We start from the raw sequence: 13,985 nt of genomic DNA, 5'->3' as shown, positions 1-13,985 counted from the left end.
CCCCACAAGAGCCACGTCCAGCCCCACAAGTGCCACCTCCTGCCCCAAAAGTGTCAACTCCTGCCCCATAAGTTCCATATCCCGCCCCACAAGTGCCACTACCTGCCCCACTAGTGCCATCTCCATTTCCACAGTTGCCACCTCCCGCCCCACAACTTCCACGTAACGCCCCATAAGTTCCACCTCCTGCCCAACAAGTGCCACCTCTCGTCCCACAAGGACCACCTCCTGCCCCACAAGTGCCAAATACTTCCCCACAACTTCCACCTTCTGCCGCACTAGTGCCAACTCCAATTCCACAAGTGCCACCACCTGACCCACAAGTGCCAACTCCTGCCCCACAAGTGCCATTTCTTGCCCCACAAGTGCCACCTCCTGCCCCACAAGTGCCATTTCCTGCCTTACAACTTCCACCTCCTGCCCCACAAGAGCCAGTTCCAGCCCCACAAAGGCCACCTCCCGCCCCACAACTTCAACAACCTGCCATACAAGTGCCAACTCCTGCCCAACGTGTGCCACATCCTGCCCCACAAGTTCCAAATCCTGCCCCACAAGTGCAACCTCCTGCCCCACAAGTGCCACCTCCCACCCCACAAGTGCCAAATCCTGCCACGCAACGTCCACATCCTGCTCCACAAGTGCCACCTCGAACCGCACAATTGCCACCTCCTTCCCCATATCAACCACCTCCCATCCAACAAGTGCCACCTCCTGCCGCACAAGTGCCACATCATAACATTATGTGCAGTGTGGATCATTAGAAGCTTCATACTCCAGTTCCATGGAATAACAACGTTCCAAATACTCATCTCTCAGAAGAAAACTACATATCCCAGAGGACTTCGCGGCCAAAGGTAAGTCATGGGAGGAGGACATATGTATAATCTCCTCCCAGGCTGGAGCTCTCTTTTTTGGGCTCGGGACCCTACAGGGCAGCTGCCCCCTGTTGTTCGCAAAGGTAAATCTAGGTAACCTGTGACAGATTTTGGTGGAGATGGCGGGCATAAGCTGCTGCTTTTTAGCTTTTAGAACAAATCTCTCTTTGCTCTCAGAGAGCTTCGTTAGGGATGTGATATCTTTTCATAGCTGCTCACTGAGAACGTGACCTTGAAAGTCCAGGCAAACTGTCAAAATTCAGGGGTAGCTGTAAACTCTGAGCATTGTTATCTTGCTTTTGTAAAGAAAACAAAGGGATTTCTTTCTCTCCCAGAGCACAGCTAGCTAGCTCTGACTTTTACAGTGCCTGCCAGCTACTGCCAGCTATGAGTCTGCTCTTTATTTTAGGAGCACTGCATAGGGGATTCAAAGCCATCATGTTCTTTGAAACTTACTGGCCCTTCTTAATTTATTGATTTCTTGTTATAGAATATATGCATTATACAACCGAGTAAGGGCCTGGTACTTCTACGCAATGTGGTATGATGTGAATTTTGACACTTGCATCCCAGATGAAATAGTTAATTTTAGATTGACTAATTTCACAATTGCTAATTTCACAGCAGCTAGTTTTACAAACACCACGATGTTCAATCCGGTTTCCAGGCTGCCTTATCAGATTGCCGCACAGTTTTTGAAAACCGAGTTAGTGTTCATCCTTGTGTTCATACTCATGTTCATGTTATCAGTATCAATATATATGAATGTACTCCTCTCCATTCGTTCTATGCAGAAGTCCCCTCCAAAACCAGAAAATGCTGAATGTCAAGGAATATGGAAAGGTTTAGGAAAAATCTTAGAAGCGTGGGGACCCGCAGTGTCATGGGATTTCACTCTTGAACACCTGAGGGACCCTGAGAAATTGAGTATTTGAGTCAGAGATCTAAGGAGGTAAACCACACTTGGGGTTTGGCTTATGCTTACCGTGCTCTATATACTACTACCCTGGAGAGGGAGAGTTTCCGATCTGAGGTTCAAGCCTCAAAAAAAAAAAAATCCCCAAGTCAACTCTGATCAGTCACAGGAGGCACCAGTAACAATATCAGTTGCCCCTGTGGAAGGAAGAAATGGAAACAGGTGTCCTTGTGTCTAGGATGAGAAGAAGGAGAAGCAGAGGAGGAGGCAGCAGAAGATCCAGGTAGGGGGTCTGGATTGGCACTGAGAAATGCAAAAAAAAAAACAAAAAAAAAACAAAAAAAAAAAACTAAGAGGCATGAAGAAGAGAGTGATGAGGAGGAAATCTCTATTACCATTCATCAATCTCTGAAGATGAATGAATTCCAAGGCTCAAGAAAGGAGTTTACATGGCATCAAAATGAAGGTCTCTTGCCTGATTGATTTGCTGCTGGGACAACGGGGCCAACAGCCTGTCTCTAGCTGGTAATGAATCTCACCAACTAGGAAGCATTGCCAGAGACCCAGCTATCGACAGAGAGATTAGCAGATGTTTGGATGGAGCTGGCACCCTCTGGACTGTTAACAGCCGTGAGGGAAATGTAACCCTTCAAGGATGCTTTGAAGCCTCAGACTATTAAGTGGGATACCATCGAAAAAGGTATCCAGTACCTGAGGGAAATGACCGTGGTGGAAATGTTGTATGACCCTGATCCACAAGACCGTGATCCTGAGAGAGTGAGGACCAAGCCTAGCATGTGGCAGAAACTCACAAGTACAGCACCAGAAAGATATGCACAGACACTGGCAACAACATTTGGAAGATCTGAGGAACAAGAGAGAAGACCCCGAGTTTTTGAACTGATTATGACACTTCAAAACTATGAAGAGCAGCTCCCCCCAGTACGCACCGCAGTTTCTGCCATCTCACGAGTAGAAGACTGATAGATGAAATGCACAAGAAACTATTTCCATCGACTAATTGTGATGGTCGAGTAGTAGTATCAGAAACGACTGATGAAGGTCAGTCTCCATACGGGTCACCAGGTCTAGTGAAGGACCTGATCAAAATATTCCAATCCTACTCTTCACCTGTATCATCAAAAGTTTCAGCTATTAGACACACGTGCTTTCCAGCTCAAGCAAGGAACAACAGTAAGATTGCACAGCGTGTTTCCATGTGGTGCTACCTACGGGACCACAGAGAAGACATGAGGAAGTGGCACAACCAGCCTACTCCTGTACTACGAGCACGGGTGAGAGAACTACAAAACAGACCAACCACCAGTGGAGTTGCTCCATTCATCACAGGTAACCCATAGAGGGGCCCTGCCCTCAGTCTTGGCGGGGAGAGGGATAATAAGAGTTTATTGGACTGTGTGGATTAAATGGTCTGGCACAACAGAACCACAGAACCACTGCTGGATACCGGTGCAAAGTGCACTCTAATGCCCTCGAATCACAAAGGGACAGAATCAATCAAACAGAATCAATGGAGTGACTGGGGGCTCTCAAGAATTGACTGTGTTGGAGGCCGAAATAAGCCTCACTGGTAAAGACTGGCAAAAACATCCTATTGTGACTGGCCCAGTGGCTCCGTGTGTCCACAAGTGCCACCTCCCGCCCCACAAGTGCCAAATCCTGCCCTTCAACTTCCACCTCCTGCTCCACAAGTGCCACCTCCTGCCCCACAACGACCACCTCCTGCCCCACATCATCCACCCCCTGCGCCACAAGTGCCAATTCCTGCCCTACAAGTGCCAGCTCATTCCCCTGAAGTGCCAGCTCCTGCCCCACAAGTGTCACTGACCGCCCAACTTCCTCCTCCTGCCCCACAAGTGCAACCTCCTGCCCCACAAGTGCCACCTCCCGCCCTACAACTTCCACCTCCCGCTCCACAACTTCCACCTCCTGCCCCACAAGTGCCACCTCCCGCCCTACAACTTCCATCTCCTGGCTCACAAGTTCCACCTCCTGCCGAAAAAGAGCCACGTCCCGCCCCACAACTTCCACGTAACGTCCCATAAGTTCCACCTCCTGCCCCACAAGTGCCACCTCTCATCCCACAAGGACCACCTCCTGCCCCACAAGTGCCACCTCCTGCCCCACAAGTGCCACCTCCTGCCCCACAAGTGCCACCTCTCGTCCCACAAGGACCACCTCCTGCCCCACAAGTGCCACCTCCTGCCCCACAAGTGCCACCTCCTGCCCCACAAGTGCCACCTCTCGTCCCACAAGGACCACCTCCTGCCCCACAAGTGCCAACTCCTGCCCCACAAGTGCCACCTCCTGCCCCACAAGTGCCAACTCCTGCCCCACAAGTGCCACCTCCTGCCCAACAAGTGCCACCACCCTCCCCAAAATGCCAACTCCCGCCCCACAAGTGCCACGTCCAGCCCCACAACTTCCACCTCCTGCCCCAAAAGTTCCATATCCCACCCCACAAGTGCCACTACCTGCCCCACTAGTGCCATCTCCATTTCCACAGGTGCCACCTTCCGCCCCACAACTTCCACGTAACGCCCCATAAGTTCCACCTCCTGCCCAACAAGTGCCACCTCTCGTCCCACAAGGACCACCTCTTGCCCCACAAGTGCCACCTCTTGCCCCACAAGTGCCAAATACTTCCCCACAACTTCCACCTTCTGCCGCACTAGTGCCAACTCCAATTCCACAAGTGCCACCACCTGACCCACAAGTGCCACCACCTGACCCACAAGTGCCAACTCCTGCCCCACAAGTGCCATTTCTTGCCCCACAAGTGCCACCTCCTGCCCCACAAGTGCCATTTCCTGCCCTACAACTTCCACCTCCTGCCCCACAAGAGCCAGTTCCAGCCCCACAAATGCCACCTCCCGCCCCACAACTTCAACATCCCGCCATACAAGTGCCAACTCCTGCCCAACGTGTGCCACATCCTGCCCCACAAGTGCCAAATCCTGCCCCGCAACTTTTACCTCCTGCTCCACAAGTGCCAACTCCTGCCCCACATCATCCACCTCCTGCCCCACAAGTGCCACCTCCAGCCCCACAAGTGCCAACTCCTGCCCCACAAGTGCCACATCCCTCCCCACAAGTGCCAGCTCCTGCCCCACAACTTCCACCCCCTCCCCTCAAGTTACATCTCCTGCCCCACAAGTGCCATCTCCCGCACCACAAGTGCCAAATCCTGACGTGCAACTTCCACCTCCTGCTCCACAATTGCCATCTCCTGCCCCACAAGTGCCACCTCCCGCCCCTCTATAGCCACCTCCTACCCCGCAAGTTTCACCTCTTGCCCCACACCTTCCATCTCCCACTCCACAAGTGCCACCTACTGCACAACAATTACCATCTCCTGCCCCATAAGTGCCACCTCCTGCCCCACAACCGCTACCTCCTGCCTCATATCATTCACCTCCCGCCCCACAATTTCCACCTCCTGCTCAACTAGTGCCACGTGCTGCCCCACAAGTTCCATTTCCCGCCCCACAAGTGCCACCTCCTGCCCCACAAGTGCCGCCTCCAGCCACACAAGTGCCGCCTCCAGCCACACAAGTGCTAAATCGTGCCGCACAACTTCCACCTCCCGCCCCACAACTGCCACCTCCCGCCCCACAACTGCCACCTCCCGACCCACAAGTGCCTCCTCCTGTCCCACAGTTGTCACCTCCCGCTCCACAAGTTACACCTCACCCCCCACAAGTTCTACCACCCACCCCACAAGTGCCACCTGCAGCCCCAGAAGTGTCAAATCCTGCCACACAACTTCCACATCCAGCCCCACAAGTGCCACCTCCCACCCCACAACTTCCACTTCCCGCCCGACAACAGCCTCCTCCTGCCCCACATGTGCCTCCTCCTGCCCCACAAGTGCCAATTCCTGCCCCACAAGTGCCTCCTCCTGCCCCACAAGTGCCACTTCCTGCCCCACAAGTGCTACCTACTTCCCCACAAGTGCCACCTCCTGCCCCACAAGTGCCACTTCCTGCCCCACAAGTGCTACCTACTTCCCCACAAGTGCCACCTCCTGCCCCACATCATCCACCTCCTGCCTCACAAATGCCTCCTCCTGACCCACAATTGCCACCTGCCGCCCCACAACTTCCACCTCCCGCCCCACAAGTTCCACCTCCTGCCCCACAAGTGTCACCTCCCGACCCACATGTGCCAACTTCTGCCCCACAAGTGCCAGCTCCTGCCGCACAAGTGATACCTCCAGCCCCACAACTGCCACCACCCGCCCCACAACTTCCACATCCCGCCTCACAAGTGCAACCTCCAGGCCCACAAGTGCCACCTCCAGTTCCACAAGAATTAACTCCTGCCCCACAAGTGCCACCTCCTTCCCCACAAGTGCCACATCCCGCCCCACAAGTGCTACCTCCTGCCTTACAAATGCCAATTCCTGCCCTACAGGTGCCAGCTCATTCCCCTGAAGTGCCAGCTCCTGCCCCACAAGTGCCACATTTTGCCACACCACTGCCACCTCCCCCCCAAATAATCCACCTCCTGCCCCACAAGTGTCACTGACCGCCCAGCTTCCTCCTCCTGACACACAACTGCAACCTCCTGCCCTACAAGTGCCACCTCTACCCGACAAGAGCCACTTCCTGCCCCACAAGTACCTCTTCCCTCCCAACAAGTTCCAATTTCCGCCCCACATGTGCCACCTCCTGCCCCACAAGTGCAAACTCCTGCCCCACAAATGCCAACTTTCGCCCCACAAATGCCACCTCCCGCTCCACAACTTCCACCTCCCACTCCACATCTTCCACCTCCTGCCCCAGTAGTGCCACCTCCCGACCCACAAGTGCCACCTCCCGACCCACAAGTGCCACCTCCTGTCTCACAAGTTCCACCTCCTGCCTCAAAAGAGCCACCTCCCGCCCCACAACTTCCACGTAACGCCCCATAAGTTCCACCTCCTGCCCAACAAGTGCCACCACCCTCCCCAAAATGCCAACTCCCGCCCCACAAGTGCCACGTCCAGCCCCACAACTTCCACCTCCTGCCCCAAAAGTGTCAACTCCTGCCCCATAAGTTCCATATCCCGCCCCACAAGTGCCACTACCTGCCCCACTAGTGCCATCTCCATTTCCACAGGTGCCACCTCCCGCCCCACAACTTCCACGTAACGCCCCATAAGTTCCACCTCCTGCCCAACAAGTGCCACCTCTCGTCCCACAAGGACCACCTCCTGCCCCACAAGTTCCACCTCTTGCCCCACAAGTGCCAAATACTTCCCCACAACTTCCACCTTCTGCCCCACTAGTGCCAACTCCAATTCCACAAGTGCCACCTCCAGCCCTACAACTGCCACTTCCAGCCCCACAAATGCCACCTCCCGCCCCACAACTTCAACATCCCGCCACACAAGTGCCAACTCCTGCCCAACGTGTGCCACATCCTGCCCCACAAGTGCCAAATCCTGCCCGCAACTTTTACCTCCTGCTCCACAAGTGCCAACTCCTGCCCCACAACTTCCACAACCTGCCCCACAACTTCCACCTCCCGCTCCACAAGTGCCACCACATGCCCCACAAGTGCCATCTCCTGCCCCACCAGTTCCACATCCCGCTCCACAAGTTACACCGCACCCCCCACAAGTTCTACCACCCACCCCACAAGTGCCACCTGCAGCCCCAGAAGTGTCAAATCCTGCCAAACAACTTCCACATCCAGCCCCACAAGTGCCACCTCCCACCCCACAACTTCCACTTCCTGCCCAACAACAGCCTCCTCCTGCCCCACAAGTGCCAATTCCTGCCCCACAAGTGCCTCCTCCTGCCCCACAAGTGCCACTTCCTGCCCCACAAGTGCTACCTACTTCCCCACAAGTGCCACCTCCTGCCGCACAAGTGCCACCTCCTGCCCCACAAGTGCCACTTCCTGCCCCACAAGTGCTACCTACTTCCCCACAAGTGCCACCTCCTGCCCCACATCATCCACCTCCTGCCTCACAAATGCCTCCTCCTGACCCACAATTGCCACCTGCCGCCCCACAACTTCCACCTGCCGCCCCACAAGTTCCACCTCCTGCCCCACAAGTGCCACCTCCCGACCCACATGTGCCAACTTCTGCCCACAAGTGCCAGCTCCTGCCCCTCAAGTGTCACCTCTTCCCCACAAGTGCCACCTTCTGCTCCACAAGTGCCACTTCCTGCCGCACAAGTGATACCTCCAGCCCCACAACTGCCACCACCCGCCCCACAACTTCCACCTCCCGCCTCACAAGTTCAACCTCCAGGCCCACAAGTGCCACCTCCAGATCCACAAGAATTAACTCCTGCCCCACAAGTGCCACCTCCTGCCCTTCAAGAGCCACTTCTTGCCCCACAAGTAACATTTCCTGCCCCACAAGTGCCAACCCCTGCCCAACAAGTGCTATGACCCAGCCCACCAGTGCCAACTCCTGCCCCACTAGTGCCACCTCCCGCCCCACAAGTGCCACCACCCTCCCCACAACTTCAACCTCCTTCCCCAAAACATCCACCTCCCGCCCCACAGGTGTCATCATCTGCCCCACAACTGCCACATCCCGCCCCACAAGTGCCACCTCCTGCCCCACAAGTGCCACCTCCCGCCCCTCAAGTGCCACACACTGCCCCACAAGTGCCGCCCCCAGACCCGCAACTGCCACCCCTTTCCCCACAATTTCCACCTCCCACCACACAATTTTTACCTCCCGCCCCACAAGTGCCATCTCCTGCCCCACAGGTGCCACCTACTGGTCCACATCATCCACCTCCTTCCCCACATCATCCACCTCCTGTTCCACAAATGTCACCTCCTGACCCACAACTTCCACATCCTGCACCACAAGTGCCACCTCCCGCCCCACAGAATCCACGTCCTGCTCCAAAATTGCCACCTCCTGCCCCACAAGTGCCACCTCCCACCCAACAAGTGCCACCTCCAGCCCCACCAGTTCCACCGCCCGCCCCACAAGTACCACATCCTGCCCCACAAGTGCTACTTCCTGCCTTACAAGTGCCACTTCCCGCTGCACAAGTGTCACCTCCAGCCCCACAGCTGCCACAACCCGCCCCACAACTTCCACATCCCGCCTCACAACTGCAAGCTCCTGCCCCACAATTGCCACCTCCTACCACACAAGTGCCAACTCCTGCCCCACAAGTGCCACCTCATGTCCCTCAATTTTCACCTTATGCCCCAAAAGTGCCACCTCCCGCCCAACAAGTGCAACATCTCGCCCCACTAGTGCCACGTCCCGGCCCAAAATTGCTACCTCCTGCCCCACATCATCCACCTCCTGTTCCACAAATGTCACCTCCTGACCCACAACTTCCACCTCCTGCCCCACAAGTGCCACCTTCTGCCTCACAAGTGCCACCCCTTGCCCCACAAGTGCCACATCCCACCCCACAAGTGCCACGTCCTTCCCAATTGCCACGTCCTGTCCCACAAGTGCCACCTCCTGCCGTACAAGTGCCACCCTCTGCCCCACAATTGCCACTTCTTGCCCCACAATTGCCAATTCTTGCCCCACAACTTCCACCTCCCACCCCATAACTTCAACCTCCCGTCCCACAGCTTCCACATCCTGCCCCACAAGTGCCCGATCCTACCCCAGAAGTACCACCACCTGACCCACAAGTGCCAACTCCTGCCCCACAAGTGCCACCTCGCATCCCGCAAGTGCCACATCCCGCCCCACAAGTGCTACCTCCTGCCTTACAAGTGCCAATTCCTGCTTCACAAGTGCCAGCTCATGTTTCACAAATGCGAGCTCCTGCCCCACATCATCAACTTCCTGCCCCACAAGTGTCACCTCCAACCCCACAAAGACAGCCTCCTGCACCACATCATCCACCTCCTGCCCCACAAGTGCCAATTCCTGCCCCACAAGTGCCAGCTCATGCCCCACAAGTGCCACCTCCTGCCCCACAAGTGCCACCTCCTGCCCCACAAGTGCCACCTCCTGCCCTACAAGTGCCACCTCCTGCCCCACAAGTGCCACCTCCCACCCCACAAATGCCACCTCCCACCCCACAAATGCCACCTCCTGCCCTGCAACTTCCACCTCCTGCTCCACAAGTGCCATCTCCTGCCCCACATCGTCCACCTCCCACCCAACAAGTGCCACCTCCTACCCCACAAGTGCCAATTCCTGCCCCACAAATGCCAGTTCATGCCCCACATCATCCACCTTCTGCCCCACAAGTGCCAGCTCCTGCCCCACATCATCCACCCCCTGCCCCACAAGTGCCACCTCCTACCCCACAACGACCACCTCCTGCCCCACATCATCCACCCCCTGCACCACAAATGCCATCTCATTCCCCTGAAGTGCCAGCTCTTGCCCCACAAGTGCCAGCTCCTGCCCCACAAGAGCCACTTCCTGCCCCACAAGTACCTCTTCCCTCCCAACAAGTTCCAATTTCCGCCCCACAAGTGCCACCTCCCGCCCCACAAGTGCAACCTCCTGCCCCACAAATGCCACCTCCCGCTCCACAACTTCCACCTCCTGCCCCACAAGTGCCACCTCCTGCCCCACAAGTGCCACCTCCTGCCGCACAACTGACAATTCCTGCCCCAAAAGTGACAGCTCATGCTTCACAATTGCCAGCTCCTGCCCCACATCATCCACCTTCTGCCCTACAAGTGCCAATTCCTGCCCACTATTGCCACCTCCTGCCCCACAAGTGCCACCTCTTGCCCCACAGGTGCCACCTCCTACCCCACAAAGACCACCTTCTGCCCCACATCATCCACCCCCTGCCCCACAAGTGCCACCTCCTGCCCCACAAGTGCCACCTCCCACCCCACAAGTGCCACGTCCTTCCCAATTGCCACGTCCTGTCCCACAAGTGCCACCTCCTGCCGTACAAGTGCCACCCTCTGCCCCACAATTGCCACTTCTTGCCCCACAACTTCCACCTCCCACCCCATAACTTCCACCTCCCGTCCCACAGCTTCCACAACCTGCCCCACAAGTGCCCGATCCTGCCCCAGAAGTACCACCACCTGACCCACAAGTGCCAACTCCTGCCCCACAAGTGCCACCTCGCATCCCGCAAGTGCCACATCCCGCCCCACAAGTTCCACCTCCTGCCTTACATGTGCCCATTCCTGCTTCACAAGTGCCAGCTCATGTTTCACAAGTGCCAGCTCCTGCCCCACATCATCAACTTCCTGCCCCACAAGTGCCACATCCCGACCCACAAGTGCTACCTCCTGCCTTACAAGTGCCAGCTCTTGCCCCACAAGTGCCAGCTCCTGCCCGACAAGAGCCACTTCCTGCCCCACAAGTACCTCTTCCCTCCCAACAAGTTCCAATTTCCGCCCCACAAATGCCACCTACCGCTCCACAACTTCCACCTCCTGCCCCACAGGTGTAGGCTCCAGCCTCACAAGTGCCACCTCCAACCCCACAAAGACCACCTCCAACCCCACAAAGACCACCTCCTGCCCCACAAGTGACAATACTTGTTCCACAAGTGCCACCTCCCGCCTCACAAATGCCAAATCCTGCCCTGCAACTTCCACCTCCTGCTCCACAAGTGCCACCACCTGCCCAACAAGTGCCATTTCTTACCCTACAGGTTCCAACTCCTTCCCCACAGGTGCCATTTCCTGCCCCATAAGTGCCACCTCCTGTGCCACATGTGCCAACTCCAGCCCCACAAGTGCCATTTCCTGCCCCACATTAGCCACCTACCACCCCACAAATTCAATCTCCTGCCCCACAAGTGCCAAATCCTGCCCTGCAACTTCCACCTCCTGCTCCACAATTGCCACCTCCTGCCCCATATCATCCACCTCCCACCCAACAAGTGCCAACTCCTGCCCCACATCATCCACCTCCTGCCCCACAAGTGCCAATTTCTGCCCCACAAGTGCCAGTTCATGCCCCACAAGTGCCACATTTTGCCACACAACTGCCACCTCCCACCCCAAATCATCCACCTCCCGCCCCACAAGTGTCATTAACTGCCCAACTTCCTCCTCATGACCCACAATTGCCACCTCCCACCCCACAAGTGCCACCTCCCACCCCACAAGTGCCACCTTCTCCCATCCACCCCCTGCAAGTTCTACCTCCTGCCCCACAAGTGCCACCTCCTGTTTTACAAATGCCACCTCCCGACCCACAACTTCTACCTCCAGCCCCACAAGTGCCACAACCAGCCCCACATCATCCACATCCTGCTCCACAAGTGCCACCTCCCACCCCACTAGTGCCAGCTCCCACCCCACAAGTGCCACCTCCTGCCCCACATCATCCACCTCCCGGCCCTCAAGTGCCACCTCCTTCTCCACATGTGCCACCTCCCTCACCACAAGTGCCAACTCCTGCCCCACAACTTCCACAACCTGCCCCACAACTTCCACCTCCCGCTCCACAAGTGCCACCACATGCCCCACAAGTGCCATCTCCTGCCCCACCAGTTCCACATCCCGCACTGCAATGCCAATTCCTGCCCCACATCTTCCACCTCCTGCCACACAAGTGCCACCTCCCACCCCACAAGTGCTATTTCCCACCTTACAACTTCCACCTCCCGCCCCACAACTTCCACTTCCTGCCCAACAACAGCCTCCTCCTGCCCCACAAGTGCCTCCTCCTGCCCCACAAGTGCCTCCTCCTGCCCTACAAGTGCCACTTCCTGCTCCACAAGTGCTACCTACTTCCCCACAAGTGCCACCTCCTGCCGCACAAGTGCCACCTCCTGCCCCACATCATCCACCTTCTGCCTCACAAATGCCTCCTCCTGACCCACAATTGCCACCTGCCGCCCCACAACTTCCACCTCACGCCCCACAAGTGCCACCTCCCGCCCCAGAAGTGCCACAACCCGCCCCACAAATCCAACTCCTGACCCACAAGTTCCACCTCCCGCCCCACAAGTTCCACCTCTCGCACCACAAGTGCCACCTCCCGACCCACATGTGCCAACTTCTGCCCCACAAGTGCCAGCTCCTGCCCCTCAAGTGTCACCTCTTCCCCACAAGTGCCACCTTCTGCTCCACAAGTGCCACTTCCTGCCGCACAAGTGATACCTCCAGCCCCACAACTGCCACCACCCGCCCCACAACCTCCACCTCCCGCCTCACAAGTGCAAACTCCAGGCCCACAAGTGCCACCTCCAGATCCACAAGAATTATCTCCTGCCCCACAAGTGCCACCTCCTGCCCTTCAAGAGCCACTTCTTGCCCCACAAGTAACATTTCCTGCCCCACAAGTGCCAACCCCTGCCCAACAAGTGCTATGACCCAGCCCACAAGTGCCAACTCCTGCCCCACTAGTGCCACCTCCCGCCCCACAAGTGCCACCACCCTCCCCACAACTTCAACCTCCTTCCCCAAAACATCCACCTCCCGCCCCACAGGTGTCATCATCTGCCCCACAACTGCCACATCCCACCCCACAAGTGCCACCTTTTGCCCCACAAGTGCCACCTCCCGCCCCTCAAGTGCCACACACTGCCCCACAAGTGCCGCCCCCAGCCCTGCAACTGCCACCCCTTGCCCCACAATTTCCACCTCCCACCCCACAAGTGCCATCTCCTGCCCCACAGGTGCCACCTACTGTTCCACATCATCCACCTCCTTCCCCACATCATCCACCTCCTGTTCCACAAATGTCACCTCCTGACCCACAACTTCCACATCCTGCCCCACAAGTGCCACCTCTCGTCCCACAAGGACCACCTCCTGCCCCACAAGTTCCACCTCTTGCCCCACAAGTGCCAAATACTTCCCCACAACTTCCACCTTCTGCCCCACTAGTGCCAACTCCAATTCCACAAGTGCCACCTCCAGCCCTACAACTGCCACTTCCAGCCCCACAAATGCCACCTCCCGCCCCACAACTTCAACATCCCGCCACACAAGTGCCAACTCCTGCCCAACGTGTGCCACATCCTGCCCCACAAGTGCCAAATCCTGCCCGCAACTTTTACCTCCTGCTCCACAAGTGCCAACTCCTGCCCCACAACTTCCACAACCTGCCCCACAACTTCCACCTCCCGCTCCACAAGTGCCACCACATGCCCCACAAGTGCCATCTCCTGCCCCACCAGTTCCACATCCCGCTCCACAAGTTACACCGCACCCCCCACAAGTTCTACCACCCACCCCACAAGTGCCACCTGCAGCCCCAGAAGTGTCAAATCCTGCCAAACAACTTCCACATCCAGCCCCACAAG

This window comes from Coturnix japonica, chromosome 16 (assembly GCF_054131305.1).
Source record: "Coturnix japonica strain WE chromosome 16, WE-NBRP24, whole genome shotgun sequence".
Taxonomy (NCBI): domain Eukaryota; kingdom Metazoa; phylum Chordata; class Aves; order Galliformes; family Phasianidae; genus Coturnix; species Coturnix japonica.
Note: the sequence above shows the minus strand (reverse complement) of the source record.